Source organism: Dendrobates tinctorius, unplaced genomic scaffold (assembly GCF_039654945.1).
Source record: "Dendrobates tinctorius isolate UK_male_01 unplaced genomic scaffold, ASM3965494v1 ptg000102l, whole genome shotgun sequence".
Lineage (NCBI taxonomy): Eukaryota > Metazoa > Chordata > Amphibia > Anura > Dendrobatidae > Dendrobates > Dendrobates tinctorius.
In genome coordinates this window covers 32,607,249-32,626,416 of record NW_027361770.1, presented here as the reverse complement: position 1 = coordinate 32,626,416, position 19,168 = coordinate 32,607,249, and positions in this window count along the sequence as shown.

The following is a 19,168-nucleotide window of genomic DNA, read 5'->3' as shown; positions in this document are numbered from 1 at the left end:
TCACATAGTTTTTTCTCCCATGATACAGGTAGGGGTCTAGTGCAAGTGGGGCATTCCCTGTTCTTCTTTTTCCCCTTCTTCTTTCCCTAATAAGGGAGATGAATTGTATTACAAGGGTGAACATTCACGAAGATCACTTACCCCCAAAGGTGCGCGGCTGCAGGTACCGGTTCGGGAGATGGAGTCAGGTCCTGTATAGGCTGATCTCCTGGTGGCGATTTGCTCCTTGCCGCCGACGTACTGCGCCGCGTAGAGTGACTGCTGGAACGGCCATCTCTGTTTCGTTCCTTCTGCCGGTGGTGGTGTTGGTGGTGCTGCTGCTTGGGCTGGAGCCTGGCATGCTGCTCCTGTTGCTGGTCGCTATCCCCCATTATCAGGATCGCTTCCAGCCAGGAGTTCTGATTCCACCATTTTTAAATTTGGCGCCCCCGTGTTGTCACCACTCCCATCCTGCACCGCGCTGGCCGGGGAGCGCGCTCCTGCGCATGCGCCGGTTCCAGGGACTCGGAAGCCGCTCTTCTACTTCCGGGACAGCGGCCATCTTGGTACTCTGTGCCATGGCGCTGCCCGCACTTCCACCGGGTCCCTGCGAGCCCCGATCTCCTTTCCGGAGCGGCGGCTCCGACATCTCCCCCCCGCTCACCCGGCAGCCCGCATCGGCCCCAGTGGTGGCGGCTTCGGGCACCGCTCCTGCCGCAACAGGGGCCTCCCCGCTGCCGTATACCGGACAGGTCGGCCCCGGATCCGAACTCTTCTTTGAAATCACAGGTACGCCGTACTGTGGATCCCTCCGTCAGGGACAGGAACCCAACTGAAGGCGGAGGAGAGGTACCGCCCTTTTATCTGTAGGTTCCTGTCCCTGAAGGGCGGATACCCTCTCTCTGTGGTGCTGTCATGGGTGAGAGAGAAATAAGTATTTGATCCCCCACCAACCATTGAGGGTGTGTGCACACACTGCAGATTCTGCTGCGGATCCGCAGTGGTTTTGGTCCTGCGGATCCGCAGCAGTACCATTATTTTAAATGGAAAACAAAAACCGCAGTGCACATGCTGCGGATTTGCTGCGGTTTCAAAACCGCAGCATGTCACTTCTTTGTGCGGAATCCGCAGCAGTTTTACACCTGCTCCATTGTAGAGGTGTCAAACTGCAGAGGAAAACCGCAGGCTAATCCGCAGATAAACACCCTAAGAGTTCTGGCTCCTACAGACCACTTAGACGTTCCTTATCAACTCGTTACCTGCAGTAAAGACCGCTGTCTTACATAGTCACCTTTATAAAAGACTCCTGTCCACAGACTCAATCAGTCAGACTCTAACCTCTACAACATGGGCAAGACCAAAGAGCTTTATAAGGATGTCAGGGACAAGATCATAGACCTGCAAAAGCTGGAATGGGCTACAAAACCATAAGTAAGACGCTGGGTGAGAAGAAGACAACTGTTGGTGCAATAGTAAGAAAATGGAAGAAATATCAATTGACTGTCGATCGACATTGATCTGGGGCACCATGCAAAATCTCACCTTGTGGGGTATCCTTGATCATGAGGAAGGTGAGAGATCATCTTAAAACTACACAGGGGGAACTTGTTAATGAGCTCAAGGCAGCTGGGACCACAGTCACCAAGAAAACCACTGGTAACAAATTACGCCGTAAAGGTTTAAACTTCAGCAGTGCCCACAAGGTCCCCTTGCTCAAGAAGGCACATGTGCAGGCCTGCCTGAAGTTTGCTAATGAACACCTGGATGATTCTGTGAGTGATTGGAAGAAGGTGCTGTGGTTAGATGAGACAAAAATTGAGCTCTTTGGCATTAACTCAACAAGCCGTGTTTGGAGGAAGAGAAATGCTGCCCATGACCCAAAGAACACCGTACCCACTGTCAAGCATGGAGGTGGAAACATGTTTTGGTGGTGTTTCTCTGATAAGGGCACAGGACTACTTCACCGCATCAATGGGAGAATGGATGGAGCCATGTACCGTAAAATCCTAAGTGACAATCTCCTTCCCTCCGCCAGGACATTAAAAATGGGTCGTGGCTGGGTCTCCCAGCAAGACAATGACCCAAAACATACAGCCAAGGCAACAAAGGAGTGGCTCAAAAAGAAGCAAATTGAGGTCATGGAATGGTCTAGCCAGCTCCAGACCTTAATCCCATAGAAAACTTATGGAGGGAGTTGAAACTCCGAGTTGCCAAGCAACAGCCTCAAAAGCTTAATAATTTAGAGATGATCTGCAAAGAGGAGTAGACCAAAATTCCTCCTGACATGTGCAAAAACCTCATAATCAACTACAAGAAACGTCTGACTGCTGTGGTTGACAACAAGGGTTTTGCCACCAAGTATTAAGTCTTGATTGCCAGAGGGATCAAATACTTATTTCTCACTGCAAAATGCAAATAAATTTATATAATTTACACAATGTGATTTTTCTGGATTTTATTTTTGATATTCTCTCAATGTTAAAATTAACCTACTCTTAAAATTATAGACTGTTCATGTCTTTGGCAGTGGGCAAACTTACAAAATCAGCAAGGGATCAAATACTTATTTCCTTCACTGTATATGTTGTAGTGCAGCGGTATTACACTTACAGTGGATTCAAAAACTATTCAGACCCCTTTAACCCCTTTCTGACATGAGACGTACTATCCCGTCCATGGGACCCGGGACCCTATGCCCATGGACGGGATAGTACGTCTACCGCGATCAGCGGTGCCCACGTTGGTGAGCGCCGCTGATCGCGGGCGGGTGTCAGTTGATTATCACAGCTGACACCCAGCACAATGTGTCAGGGGCGGTCACGGACCGCCCCCCTACACGTTAACCCCTTGTACACCGCGATCAAACACGATCGCGGTGTACCGGGAGTTAAAGGGAAGCATCGGCAGGGAGGGGGCTCCCTCCGTGCTTCCCTGAGCCCCCCACGGCAGCGCAATGTGCAGAGCTGCTGCCGGGGGCTCCTTTCCTGCAGGCCCCCGAATCCAAGATGGCGACGGGGGCCTTCGGGGGCCTGCAGGAAGCTGGCTTCCTCAGTGCCTGCAAAGCGCAGGCATGAGGAAGCCTTCTGCAGTGCCTGTGACAGATTGCTGATCAGACAGCGATCTGTCACAGGACAGTGATGTCCCACCTGGGACTATTTAATAAAGTAAAAAAAAAAATAAAAAAAAGTGTTAAAATAAATTTAAAAAAATCGCCAAATAAATTAGAAAAAAAAAAAAAAAAAAAAAATTCCCCAAATAAATCCATTTTTTAGAAATAAAAAAAAAAACAATAAAAGTACACATATTAGGTATCGCCGCGTCCGTAACGACCCACCCTATAAAACTGTCCCATTAGTTAACCCCTTTAGCGAACCCCTTAAAAAATAAAAAGAAAAAACGAAGCAAAAAATAATGATTTATTATCATACCGCCAAACGTAATAACGCGCGATCAAAAAGACGCATATAAATATCCATGGTACCGCTGAAAACGTCATCTTGTCCCGCAAAAAACGAGCTGCCACACAGCATCATCCGCAAAAAAATAAAAAAGTTATAGCTCGCAGAATAAATCGATGCAAAAATAATTATTTTTTATATAAAATTGTTTTCATTGCATAAAACCAACAAAACATAAAAAAACAACCTAAATGAGGTATCGCTGTAACCGTACTGACCCGAAGAATAAAACTGCTTTATCAATTTTATCGCACGCGGAACGGTGTAAACGCACCCCCCCAAAAGAAATTCATGAAACGCTGGTTTTTGTTCATTCTGCGTCCCAAAAATCGGAATAAAAAGCGATCAAAAAATGTCACGTGCCCGAAAGTACCAATAAAAACGTCAATTCGTCCCGCAAAAAATAAGACCTCACATGACTCGGTGGGTCAAAATACGGAAAAATTAGAGCTCTCAATATGTGGTGATGCAAAAACTATTTTTACAATAAAAAGCGTCTTTTAGCGTGTGACAGCCGCCAAACATAAAAACCGCCATAAATAGTAAATCAAACCCCCCGTTATCACCCCCTGAGGCTAGTTTCACACTTGCTTTTTTTTGCAGCGCGTTTTTCCCGCAAAAAAACGCATTGAAAAAACGCATACAAAAGCATACAACTGCTGCGTTTTTTTCAAGCATTTTTATGAGCATGCATGAAAAAAACGCAGCGTTTTTATGCCTTTGTATGCGTTTTTAGTGCGTTTTTACCGCGTTTGCGGTTTTTTCCAACATTAGGTGGCCCCTCACACTAACCCAAACCATGACTTTACTAACCCTAACCCTAACCCTAACCCTGACCCTAACCCTAACCCTAACCCTGACCCTAACCCTTAACCAAACCATACTTAACCCTAACCCTAACCCTTAACCAAACCATACTTAACCCTAACCCTGACCCTAACCCTGACCCTAACCCTGACCCTAACCCTAACCCTAACCCTGACCCTAACCCTAACCCTTAACCAAACCATACTTAACCCTAACCCTGACCCTAACCCTTAACCAAACCATACTTAACCCTAACCCTGACCCTAACCCTGACCCTAACCCTAACCCTAACCCTGACCCTAACCCTTAACCAAACCATACTTAACCCTAACCCTAACCCTAACCCTGACCCTAACCCTTAACCAAACCATACTTAACCCTAACCCTGACCCTAACCCTAACCCTAAACCCCCTTAACTAACCCTAACTTTACCCAAACCCCTAAATTCCATTGTCTAAACTAATGGTAAAAAAAAAACGCATGTGCAAAAAAACGCATACATGAGCATGCCAGTGCGCACATATGCGCATCCATAGGCTATAATGGCCAATTTTAGCGCAAAACGTGCGCATACGTGCGCATGCGCTTTTTTGCAGGGCCAAAAAATGCAACATGCTGCGTCTGGAAAATACAAACGCACACCCCAAAAAAACGCAGCGCATGAAAATCACATACGTGCGCTTACCAGCGCGCAGGTATGCGCACCCATGTTAAATATAGGGGAAAAAACGCATGCGCACGTATGCATTTTTTTCCAGCGCAAAAAAACGCAAATGTGAAACCAGCCTAAGTTAGGGAAAAATAATAAAATAAAAAAATGTATTTATTTCCATTTTTCCATTAGGGTTAGGGCTAGGGTTAGGGTTAGGGTTAGGGTAGGGCTAGGGTTAGGGCTAGGGTTAGGGTTAGGGCTGAGATTAGGGATAGGGGTGTGTTGGGGTTCGGGTTGGAGTTAGAATTGGGGGTTTCCACTGTTTGGGCACATCAGGGGCTCTCCAAATGCAACATGGCGTCTGATCTCAATTCCAGCCAATTCTGAGTTGAAAAAGTCAAATGGTGCTCCTTCCCTTCCAAGCTCTGCCATGCGCCCAAACAGTGTTTTACCCCCACATGTAGGGTATCAGCCTACTCAGGTCAAATTGCAAAACAATTTTTGGGGTCCAATTTCTCCTGTTACCCTTAGGAAAATAAAAAATTGGGGGCAAAAATATCATTTTTGTGGAAAAAAATGATTTTTTTATTTTCACGCCCGAGCGTTATAAACTTCTGTGAAGCACTTGGGGGTTCAAAGTGCTCACCACACATCTAGATAAGTTCCGTGGGGGGCCTAGTGTCGAAAATGGGGTCACTTGTGGGGAGTTTCAATAGTTTAGGTACATCAGGGGCTCTCCAAACGCACATGACACCCGCAGACCATTCCATCAAAGTCTGCATTCCAAAATGTCACTGCTTCCCTTCCGAGCCCCGACGTGTGTCCATACAGTAGTTTTCTCCCACATATGGGGTGTCAGCATACTCATGACAAATTGGACAACAACTTTTGGGGTCAAATTTCTCCTGTTACCCTTGGGAAAATAAAAAAATTGGGGACTAATTGATCATGTTTGTGGAAAAAATATGATTTTTTTATTTTCATGCCCGGGCATTATAAACTTCTGTGAAGCCCTTTGGGGTTCAAAGTGCTCACTACACATCTAGATAAGTTCCTTAGGGGGTCTAGTTTTCAAAATGGGGTCATTTGTGGGGGTTTCCACTGTTTAGGTACATTAGGGGCTCTCCAAAGGCAACATGACACCCGCAGACCATTCCATCAAAGTCTGCATTCCAAAACGTCACTACTTCCCTTCCGAGCCCCGACGTGTGCCCATACAGTAGTTTTCTCCCACATATGGTGTATCAGCATACTCAGGACAAATTGGACAACAACTTTTGGGGTCCAATTTCTCCTGATACCCTTGGGAAAATAAAAAAATGGTGACTAAAAGATCATGTTTGTGGAAAAAATACAAATTTTTTATTTTCACGCCCGGGCGTTATAAACTTCTGTGAAGCACTGGGGGGTTCAAAGTGCTCACCACACATCTAGATAAGTTCCTTGGGGGGTCTAGTTTACAAAATGATGTCATTTGTGGGGGGTTTCCACTGTTTAGGTACATCAGGGGTTTTCCAATCGCGACATGGTGTCCGATCTCAATTCCAGCCAAAAATGTCAAATGGCGCTGCTTCCCTTCCGAGCTCTGCCATGCGCCCAAAAAGTGGTTTACCCCCACATGTGGGGTATCAGCATACTCAGGACAAATTGCACAATAACTTTTAGGGTCCTGTTACCCTTAGAAAAATAAGAATTGAGGGTGAAAAGATCATTTTCATGGAAAAAATATGATTTTTTAATTGTACAGCTTTATGTTATAAACTTCTGTGAAGCCTGTCATGGTTAGGACATGGTTAATGTCCTGTTCTGACAGGGTTAACATTGCCGGCCTCTCTTTGGATCTGGGAGGGGTATTTAAGCTCACTCCATACTGGCATTCTCTGTCAGTTATACTGCTATTCTGGTGTGTCTGACCCCTGGTGTGTGTGTAGTCTGCATTGTTTGTTTGCTTCCTGTGTATGACCCGGCTTGTTCCTTCACTTTGTACTCCGTCTCTCGTTTTTGGTACCATTGTCTTTTCTGGTTCTGACCTCCTGGCTTGGCTATCGTTACTCCGTTACAGTTTACCCCTATTGTACTGTCTAATACCTGTTCTGGTTTTCTGATCTATTGCTACGTCCTGACTATTCTTTCTGTCTAAGCCCTTTGGTACTGTCCTGCTATCTCGTGCTTTGACCCGGCTTGATCTGGTGTCTGTCTCTGTCTATGCTCCTTGGTAACATTGTCCTTTAGTTACCCTTCTAGGAGTTTCCCTGCAGCTCCTAGCTCTGTGGAGCTTAGGCCACGCCCCCAGCAGTCACGTGATTCAGTTCCTGGAGCATGCATTGTCACCACTGCTGCTCGCTCCGCAGGTATCTTTGTGCACAGTCTTTGTACTCAGGACACGCGCCCTGGCTCAGTGAGCCAGTGCAGTGCGGTGTTCCTGACATTATAACTGACCGTTTCAGTTTTTTTTCCTCTGAAGGAAAAAAAAAAAAAAAAAGTGTGTGTTATCCTCATGGATCCCATACAAGCGTTGGCTGATCAGGTCAAGCACCTGACCCAAATGTTCCATAAACTCAATGTGGAACAGCGCACGATGGCCCATACCCAGCAACAGTTGGTGGTTACTGTGCAGGGGGCTGTCGATGCAGGGGCTTCTAGTTCTGGGGGTAGGAATGTGTCATTAGCGTCCCCCGAATCTCCAGTCAAATTGCCCGATCCCTTCTCAGGGGATAAAAAGGAGTTCAGGTCTTTCAGAGAAGGATGCAAGCTTTTTTTTTCTCTAAGGCCCCGCTCCTCCGGGGATGAGTTCCAGAGGGTGGGGGTCATTATTTCCCTACTTCGGGGGGCTCCGCAAGCATGGGCTTTCTCTCTGTCTTCCTCTGCTCCTGAACGTATGTCAGTGAACTTGTTCTTTGAGGCTCTGGGGCACATTTATGACGAGCCTGATAGAGTGCGTCTGGCAGAGGATATGGTGATGAGTGTGACACAAGGAAGGCACTCTGCTGAATGGTTCTGCTCAGAGTTTAGACGTTGGACCGCCGAAGTATCCTGGAATGACGCCGCCCTGAGGGGGTTGTTTCGCAGGGGCCTTTCTGACCTTCTGCAGGACGCTCTGGCATTACATCCGCCTCCTGATACCCTGGAGGACGCCATGATGCAGGCGGTCCGTATGGACCGGAGACTCCGTGCTAGAGGAATGATGCAACAAGTCTCCCTTGTACCCCAAATTGTGTGACACTTCACCCGTATCTGAGCCCATGAACGTTGGGTCAGTCTCGGTTAAGGAGAAAGAGAGAAGGCACCGCAGAGACAACCTACTATGTTTTTACTGTGGAGCCTCTGGACATTGGAAAAGGAATTGTCCCTCCTGCCCTTCTTCAGAGAAACCTTCAGAGAAACGACTGAGTCTGGGCAACAATCGAGGAGGTTGTCCAGACTCCCAGGTACATTTTTTCTCACGTATAAAAATGGTCCTCCAGGTTGAATTGGAAATTGCTGGCGGTCCTGTTATGACCACCGCCTTTGTTGACTGTGGTTCCTCCATTAATCTGATTGATGCCCAAGTTGTGACTCTTAATAAGATAGGGACAGTCAGGTTAAAAGACCCTGTTAAAATTGTGGCTGTGGATTCATCCCCTCTTACCCGGGATGGAATTTGTTTTATGTCTGAAGTTTTTTTCTATGAAAGTGGGTTCCACTCATGTGGAAAATTTAAGTTGTTTCGTTATGAATAATCTGCCTGCAGGACTGGTATTGGGAATACCCTGGTTGCAACGCCACAATCCTCTTATCGATTGGGTGAAGGGGGAGATCACCCATTGGGGATGTAATGATAATGGTCTGTGTTGTAACCCGGTTCCTTTTGTCAATCCGATAAAATCTGTATCTGTGTCATCTGTCGGTCTGGAGGGTATTCCGGAGTACCTGAGAGACCTTAAAGATGTGTTTTCCGAAAGCGAGGCCGAGGCGCTCCCACCACATAGACCATATGATTGTGCTATCGATTTAGTACCTGGAGCCAAATTACCCAAGGCTCGTTTGTTTAATTTGTCTGGGCCTGAGCGCCAAGCTATGAAAGAGTACATTAAAGAAAGCCTTCGCAAGGGGCATATTCGGCCCTCGGTCTCACCCGTGGCAGCGGGGTTTTTCTTAGTAAAGAAAAAAGATGGTGGGTTGCGACCGTGCCTCGACTTTCGAGAACTGAACAAAATTACTGTTAAGAACACGTACCCTCTCCCGTTGATTCCTGATCTATGCAATCAACTCACGGGGGCCAAATGGTTTTCTAAGCTCGATCTACGAGGGGCTTATAACCTTATAAGGATCCGGGACGGGGACGAATGGAAAACAGCGTTCCTGACAACTGAGGGGCTGTTTGAAAACCTGGTTATGCCCTTCGGCCTCACTAATGCTCCTGCGGTTTTTCAGAACTTTATTAATGTTGTTTTTTCTGACTTGATTGGACGTTATGTAGTCGTTTACCTGGATGACATCTTGATTTACTCTGAGGACAGTCAGTCACACTTGCATCATCTGCGTACGGTGCTTATGAGACTCCGGGAGAACCATTTGTATGCTAAGCTGGAGAAGTGCTCATTTTTTATGCAAGAACTGTCTTTTCTGGGTGTAATTGTATCCGGGGAGGGATTCCGCATGGATCCAGGGAAGGTTCAGGCCATTACAGATTGGGTGCAGCCTCATGACCTGAAGGGGTTGCAGCGATTTCTGGGCTTCGCTAATTATTATAGGAAGTTCATTAAAGGGTTCTCGCAGGTGGTAAAACCCTTGACGGACCTCACTCTTAAAGGGGCAGATGTAAAAAGTTGGTCTGTGGCCGCAAAAAATTCCTTCCTGGCATTAAAGAAGTGTTTTACTACAGCCCCTGTGTTGGTACAACCCGATTCGTCAAGACCTTTTATCGTCGAGGTCGACGCTTCGGAGGTGGGAGTGGGGGCAGTATTGTCACAGGGTCCCTCTACCCTGACTAACCTCAAACCCTGTTCCTTTTTCTCTAAGAAGTTCTCGTCGGCCGAGAGAAACTATGATGTCGGTAACAGGGAATTGTTAGCAGTTAAATTGGCCTTTGAAGAATGGAGGCATTTTTTGGAGGGGGCCGCTCATCCCATTACGGTCGTCACTGATCATAAAAACCTGGCCTATATCGAGTCTGCTAAGAGATTGACCCCCAGACAGGCTCGGTGGGCACTTTTTTTTTCTCGATTTCAATTTACCATCACGTTCCGACCAGGGTCTAAAAATGTAAAGGCAGATGCCTTATCCCGAAGTTTTGATTCTGTGTCCCCTCCAGAACCTCCTTCCTCCATTCTTCAACCGGGAGTGGTTGTAGCCGAAATCTCCTCTGAGTTACAGAGAGAGATTCTGGAAGCACAAGCTCCCAGGAATAAACCCCCAGGTAAATTGTTTGTACCCGAACAATTCCGTCCCACACTCCTCCAAGAATTTCATGACTCTATGTTAAGTGCACACCCTGGTATCGCAGCTACCCGAGGGGCAGTAGCTAGGGGTTTTTGGTGGCCCTCTATGGGTACTGATATAAAAAGGTTTGTGAATACTTGTGGGGTGTGCGCGCGCTCTAAAAGCTCTCAGGTCCGGCCGGCCGGGGAATTGGTGCCTTTGCTAATTCCGGATAAACCATGGACACACCTGTCCATGGACTTTATCACTAACCTTCCACATTCCAAGGGCAACTCAGTGGTATGGGTAGTGGTTGATAGATTTTCTTAGCAAGCCCACTTTGTGCCATTACCTGCGTTACCATCTGCTGAAACCTTGGCTCGTTTGTTTATACAGCACATTGTTCAACTGCATGGAGTGCCTGTGAACGTGGTGTCAGACAGGGGTGTGCAATTTGTGGCCAGGTTTTGGAGAGCGTTTTGTATGAAGTTGGGGGTCACGTTGTCATTCTCCTCTGCCTATCACCCGGAATCTAACGGACAAACGGAACGCACCAACCAGTCATTGGAGCAGATTCTGAGATGCCTGGCCTCCTAAAGACAGGAAGCCTGGTGTGAGGTATTGCCCATGGCAGAATTTGCATTCAACTGTCGAGTTAATCAGTCTACCGGAAAGCCTCCCTTTCTGGTCAATTATGGGCTTGTTCCGCAGTTTGGGGAATTTTCCCGTATGGATTCGGATTGCCCTGGTGCCGAGGGGATGGTACAACAATTAAAAACCCTCTGGAAGGAGGTACAGGGGAACATATCCAAAGCCCAGAAGAAGTTCAAACATTTTGCAGACAGGAGGAGGGGGGTGGTTCCTGCGTTGACAGTGGGAGAAAAAGTCTGGTTGTCCACTCGTAACATCAAACTTAAATACCCTCTATGAAGTTGGACCCCAAATTTATTGGCCCATACAAGATTGTAGAGGTGATCAACCCGGTGGCATACAGATTACAGTTGCCCACCTCCTTCAAAATCTCTAACGTCTTCCACAGGTCCCTATTAAAACCTGTGGGGACAGTTAGAGAAGATCCCTCATCCGTGGCTCCACCAGTGTTGGTAGAGGGTCAACTGGAGTACGAGGTAGGGCGCATCATTGATTCGCGGTGGGTGCGCCGGAGACTTCAGCACCTTATCCATTGGAAGGGATATTCCGTTGAGGATCGATCGTGGTTTCCGGCCAGTTCGGTGCACGCTGATCGACTGGTGCGGGCTTTTCATGCCAGGTACCCTGAGAAACCTGGGGGTCCGGTGGCCCCCCATTAAGAGGGGGGTACTGTCATGGTTAGGACATGGTTAATGTCCTGTTCTGACAGGGTTAACATTGCCGGCCTCTCTTTGGATCTGGGAGGGGTATTTATGCTCACTCCATACTGGCATTCTCTGTCAGTTATACTGCTATTCTGGTGTGTCTGACCCCTGGTGTGTGTGTAGTCTGCATTGTTTGTTTGCTTCCCGTGTATGACCCGGCTTGTTCCTTCACTTTGTACTCCGTCTCTCGTTTTTGGTACCATTGTCTTTTCTGGTTCTGACCTCCTGGCTTGGCTATCGTTACTCCGTTACAGTTTACCCCTATTGTACTGTCTAATACCTGTTCTGGTTTTCTGATCTATTGCTACGTCCTGACTATTCTTTCTGTCTAAGCCCTTTGGTACTGTCCTGCTATCTCGTGCTTTGACCTGGCTTGATCTGGTGTCTGTCTCTGTCTATGCTCCTTGGTAACATTGTCCTGTAGTTACCCTTCTAGGAGTTTCCCTGCAGCTCCTAGCTCTGTGGAGCTTAGGCCACGCCCCCAGCAGTCACGTGATTCAGTTCCTGGAGCATGCATTGTCACCACTGCTGCTCGCTCCGCAGTTATCTTTGTGCACAGTCTTTGTACTCAGGACACGCGCCCTGGCTCAGTGAGCAAGTGCAGTGCGGTGTTCCTGACAAAGCCCTTGGGGGTTCAAAGTTCTCACCACACATCTAGATAAGTTCCTTAGGGGGTCTAGTTTCCAAAATGGTGTCATTTGTGGGGGGTTTCCACTGTTTTGGTACATCAGGGGTTTTCCAATCGCGACATGGTGTCCGATCTCAATTCCAGCCAAAAACGTCAAATGGCGCTGCTTCCCTTCCGAGCTCTGCCATGCGCCCAAATAGTGGTTTACCCCCACATGTGGGGTATCATCGTACTCAGGACAAATTGCACAATAACTTTTAGGGTCCTGTTACCCTTGGAAAAATAAGAATTGAGGGTGAAAAGATCATTTTTGTGGAAAAAATATGATTTTTTAATTGTACGGCTGTATGTTATAAACTTCTGTGAAGCCCTTGGGGGTTCAACGTTCTCACCACACATCTAGATAAGTTCCTTAGGGGGTCTAGTTTCCAAAATGGGGTCATTTGTGGGGGGTTTCCACTGTTTTGGTACATCAGGGGTTTTCCAATCGCGACATGATGTCCGATCTCAATTCCAGCCAAAAACGTCAAATGGCGCTGCTTCCCTTCCGAGCTCTGCCATGCGCCCAAATAGTGGTTTACCCCCACATGTGGGGTATCAGCGTACTCAGGACAAATTGCACAATAAATTTTAGGGTCCTGTTACCCTTGGGAAAATAAAAATTGGGGTGAAAAGATCATTTTTGTGGAAAAAATATGATTTTTTCATTGTACCGCTGTACATTATAAACTTCTGTAAAGCCCTTGTGGGTTCAAAGTTCTCACCACATATCTAGATAAGTTCCTTGGGGGGTCTAGTTTCCAAAATGGGGTCACTTGAAGGGGGTTTCCACTGTTTAGGTACATCAGGGACTCTCCAAACATGACATGGCGTCCGATCTGAATTCCAGCCAATTTTGCATTGAAAAAGTCAAACGGCGCTCCTTCCATTCTGAGCTCTGCCATGCGCCGAAACAGTCGTTCCCCCCCACATATCAGGTATCAGCGTACTCAGGACAAATTGCACAATAACTTTTGCAGTCCAATTTCTCCTGTTACCCTTGGTAAAATAAAAAAAATTGAACCTGAAGTATTTTTTTTGTGAAAAAAAGTTAGATGTTCATTTTTTTTTAAATATTCAAAAAAATTCCTGTGACGCACCTAAAGGGTTAATAAACTTCTTGAATGTGGTTTTGAGCACCTTAAGGGGTGCAGTTTTTAGAATGGTGTCACTTTTGGGTATTTTCTATCATATAGACCCCTCAAAGTGACCTCAAATGTGATGTGGTCCTAAAAATAAAATGGTGTTGTAAAAATGAGAAATCGCTGGTCAACTTTTAACCCTTATAACTTCCTAACAAAAAAAATTTTGGTTCCAAAATTGTGCTGATGTAAAGTAAACATGTGGGAAATGTTAGTTATCAAGTTTTTTGTGTGCTGTATCTCTGTGATTTAAGGGCATAAAAATTCAAATTTGGAAAATTGCGAAATTTTCAAAATTTTCGCCAAATTTCCATTTTTCTCACAAATAAACGCAAGTTATTTGAATGAAATTTTACCACTAACATGAAGTACAATATGTCACGAGAAAACAATGTCAGAATCACCGGGATCCATGGAAGCGTTCCAGAGTTATGACCTCATAAAGGTACAGTGGTCAGAATTGTAAAAATTGGCCCGGTCATGAACGTGCAAACCACCCTTGGGGGTGAAGGGGTTAAATTTTTCACTCTTTGCTTCATTGCAGCCATTTGGTAAATGCAAAAAAGTTCATTTTTTTTCTCATTAAAGGGAACGTGCAGCTATGGACTGGTACTGAAATTCAGCCCTGGCATTTGAAATCACACAGGCCCATGCTGTCACTGTCCCCAAGCACCAGATGGGATATATTACTAATATTACCCCAGATGGAAGAAAGTAAGATTTACTACAAGACCAATATTTCTAATGATACCCGTGGCCTGCTGGGGTAAGTGACGGAGTTAGCAGCTTTGTGTTTCGTCACAACTCTTAACAGTATATGAGTGTCTTGAGAACACAGATTCTGTTGACAACGTAGCAGACAAGGTGGCCCACGACCAGACAGGCCTTTCTGGCATTTGCCAGATGGCCAGTCCGGCCCTGGGAACCTGTCACCTGTTTTGGCCGCTAAAAGATGCGGCCACCCCCTTTCAGGGCTTATCTACAGCATTCTATAATGCTGTAGATAAGCTCCCGATCCGACCTGAAAGATAAGAAAAATAAGTATTATTAAACTCACCCGGGGGGTGGTCCGGTGCGGTCCGGTCCAACGGCTTTCGCAGGTCCGGGTGCGGTGTCTCCCATCTTCTTGCGATGCCATCCTCTTGCTTGCTTCATGGCTCCACGGCATCGCGCTCCTACGCAGGCGTACTTCTCGACCCTGTTGAGGGCAGAGCTAAGTACTGCAGTGCGCAGGTCGGTGGAAAAGGTCAGAGAGGGCCAGAGCCTGCGCACTGCAGTACTTTGCCCTGCCCTCAACAGGGCCAAGAAGTACGCCTGCGTAGGAGCGCAATGCCAGGGAGCGATGAAGCAACAGAAGGGCTACGTCGCAAGAAGATGGGAGGTCCCGACCTGCGACACCCATCGGACCAGAGCGCAACGGACTGCCCCTCGCGGATTAGTATAATAAAAGATATTTTTCTTATCTTTCAGGTCGGACCGGGGGCCTATTTACAGCTTTATAGAATGTTGTAGATAATCCATGAAAGGCAGTGACTGCACCTTATAGTGGCTAAAACAGGTGGCAGGTTCCCTTTAATGTACACTCTGCACCCCATCTTGACTGATAAAAACCAGAAATGTAGAAATTTTTGCACATTTATTAAAAAAGAGAGAGTGAAATATCACATAGTCATAAGTATTCAGACCCTTTGCTCAGACACTCATATTTAAGTCACTCGCTGTCCATTACCTTGTGATCCTCCTTGATATGTAAAGGCACACACCTGTCTATATAAGACAGGGGTCCTCAAACTTTTTAAACGGGGCCAGATCACGGTCCCTCGGACCATTGGAGGGACGGAATATAGTTTTAAAAAAATTATGAACAAATTCCTATGCACATTGCACATATCTTATTTAGAAGTAATAAAACAAAATAGGAACAAACACAATATTAAATATGAAGAAGTAAAGTCAAATCATCAAACTTGCCGATTTTTTTGGGTTCTCGAATATCCTACACTTCGAGTCAATTTTTTCTCTTTCTTGATATCATTGTTTCCTAGGGATTCAAAATTGCTATTAGTAAAATACCAACATATATACAGCGCTACAAAAGCAATATACCAGCAATAAAATTGCCCACACAGAGACATACAGACTGCACTGCCCATCAATGCAGCCCGATCAGTGCCCATCAATGCAGCCCGATCAGTGCTCATCAATGCAGCCCGATCAGTGCCCATCAATGCAGCCCGATCAGTGCCCATCAATGCAGTCTGATCAGTGCCCATCAATGCAGCCTGATCAGTGCCCATCAATGCAGCCTGATCAGTGCCCATCAATGCAGCCTAATCAGTGCCCGTCAATGCAGTCTGATCAGTGCCCATCAATGCAGCCTGATCAGTGCCCATCAATGCAGCCTGATCAGTGCCCGTCAATGCAGCCTGATCAGTGCCCGTCAACGCAGCCTGATCAGTGCCCATCAACGCAGCCTGATCAGTGCCCATCAACACAGCCTGATCAGTGCACATCAATGCATTATGATCAGTGCCCATCAATGCAGCCTCACCAGTGCCCATATTGGTGGAACTCCATTTTTACCTCAGGCTCAGACTGGTGTGGTGCAAGAATCTCCAATAGGCAGCATTGGTCCCTTAAAGGCAGGTAAATGTCCCCAATAGGCAGCATAAGTCTCCAATAGGCAGGTAAATGTCCCCAATAGGTAGCACAGGTCCCCAATAGGCAGCACAGGTCCTCAATAGGCAGGTAAATGTTCTCAATGGACAAGTAAATGTCCCCAATAGGCAGCACAGGTTCCCAATAGGGAGGTAAATATCCCCAGTAGGCAGGTAAATGTCCCCAATAGGCAGGTAAATGTCCCCAATAGGCAGCACAGGTCTCCAATAGGCAGCACAGGTCCCCAATAGGCAGCATTGGTCCCCAATAGGCAGCATTGGTCCCCAATAGGCAGCACAAGTCCCCAATAGGCAGCACAGGTCCTCAATAGGAAGGAAAATGTCCCCAATAGGTAGCACAGGTCCCTAAGAGGCAGCACAGGTCCCCAAGAGGCAGGACAGGTCCCCAATAGGCAGCACAGGTCCCCAATAGGCAGCACAGGTCCCCAATAGGTAGCATAGGTCCCAAATAGGCAGGAAAATGTCCACAATAGGTAGCACAGGTCCCCAATAGGCAGGTAAATGTCCCCAATAGGCAGCACAGGTCCCTAGTAGGCAGCATAGGCCCCCAGTAGGCAGCACAGGTCCCCAATAGGCAGGTAAATGTCCCCAATAGGCAGCACAGGTCCCCATTAGGCAGGTAAATGTCCCCAATAAGACCCGGCGATAAAAAAAAAACTACTCACTTATGTCCCCCGCTGCTCTGAAGAGGCGCCCGCTCGTCTCTGTCTTCTTCCGGCACAGGCGGCGTGACGTCATCAGGCCGCGCAGGCTGCATGATGACAATCACGTCGTCTGTGTGCACTGTGCTGCATACGGAGGGCTGCGCAATGCCTTTACTCGGTGCCTCATCCCGCCCGCGATTACAGAGCCCGCCGGCATTGAACTGCAATGAATTTCATGAGTTCAATGTTGGCCTTGCCAGGGGCCGGATAAAAGTCCTTGGCGGGCCGCATGTGGCCCGCGGGCCGTAGTTTCAGGACCCCTGATATAAGACCTCACAGTGCATATCAGACCAAATGAGAATCATGAGGTCAATGGAACTGGCCAAGGAGCTCAGAGTAAAAATTGTGGCAAGGCACAGATCTTGCCAAAGTTACAAAAGAATTTCTGCAGTACTCAAGGTTCCTAAGAGCACAGTGTCCTCCATAATCCTTAAATGGAAGAAGTTTGGGACCACCAGAAGTCTTACTAGACCTGGCCGTCCAGCCAAACTGAGCAATCATGGGAGAAGAGCCTTGGTGAGAGAGGTAAAGAAGAATCCTAAGATCACTGTGGCTGAGCTCCCCAGATGCAGTAGGGAAATGGGAGGAAGTTCCACAAAGTCAATTGTCACTGCAGCCCTCCACCATTTGGGACTTTATGGCAGAGTGGCATGACGGAAGCCTCTCCTCAGTGCCAGACATATGAAAACCCACCTAGAGTTTGCTAAAAAACACATGAAGGACTCCCAGACTATGAGAAATAAGATTCTCTGGTCTGATGAGACAAAGATAGACCTTTTTGGTGATAATTCTAAGTGGTATGTGTGGAGAAAACCAAGCGTTGCTCATCACCTACCCAATACAATCCCAACAGTGAATCATGGTGGTGGCAGCATCATGCTATGGGGGTGTTTTTCAGCTGCAGGGATAGGACGACTGGTTGTAATTGAAGTAAACATGAATGCGACCAAGTACAGAGATATCTTGGATGAAGACCTCTTCCAGAGTGCTCTGGACTTCAGACTTGGCTGAAGGTTCACCCTCCAACAAGACATTGACCCTAAGCACACAGCTAAAATAACAAAGGAGTGGCTTCAGAACAAGTCTGACCATTCTTGACTGCACCAGTCAAAGCCCTGACCTAAATCCAATTCGGCATCTCTGGAGAGACCTGAAACTGGCTGTCCACCAAAGTTCACCATCCAACCTGACAGAACTGGAGAGGATCTCCAAGGAAGAATGTCAGAGGATCCCTAAATCCAGGTGTGAAAAACTTGTTGCATCATTCCCAAGAAGACTCATGGCTGTACTAGCTCAGAAGGGTGCTTCTACTCTATACTGAGCAAAGGGTCTGAATACTTATGACCATGTGATATCTCAGTTTTTCTTTTTTAATAAATTTGCAAAAATTTCTACATTTTTTTCAATCAAGATTGGGTGCAGAGTGTACACTAATGAGAAAAAAATGAACTTTTTTGCATTTACCAAATCACTGCAATGAAACAAAAAGTGAAAAAATTTAAAGGGTCTGAATACTTTCCGAGCCCACTGTATGCAGTGAGGAGGCAGTGACCCACAAAGTTCCAACACAAAGTCTCTTTAATGTGTTAGTTCACAACATTAATGTCCAATTCACACAAGTGCATATAAACTCAGTGTCCACTTAACAAAAGTCCATATATCAGTGCATAGTATCAGTGTCCATTTCACCTCACTACATACTGTACCGCATCTTTCCATTTACACAGTCCCTAAACACGCTGGACCTCCCTTTGTTCAGTAGCCGTGGGCGACTGCAGCCCTGTATTAAAGTCTCTTTACTCACAGCCATACACAGTCCTTGATACCCTCCGGATTACAGCCGGGAACCAAATCCACCTGTTTGCAGTCGTTAAACACGCTAGTCCTTCTTTGGGCACAGAACGTTTACCTCCGGGCACAGGACGTCCACATCCACGACCAGTTACCCTGGACGTCAGCACCGCTGTGTATGCTGCGGGTGCCAGGCTATTCAGCTGCCCTAGCTGCTGACCTGTGTTGCCTCACACAGGGATAGCTCTGCAAAGCCGACTGCTCTGCACCATAGCACACACCAGACTGACATTACACCTGACACACCAATACCCTTTCCTGCAGGGCTTTTCTCAAAGGAACCTGTGGCCTCAAGCCACATGGAAAACCTGGCCTGAAATGAAACGGACTGCATGACTGTCATCCTGCAGACTGTTTCAAAACACAACATCCCAGAGCAGGTTTTCCCTACATCTGCCTTGGACCCTAGCATGTGCAAGGCTAACACTTATTTTATTTTTAGTCTGCATTGCAGTCACAGCTGTGCCCGTGACT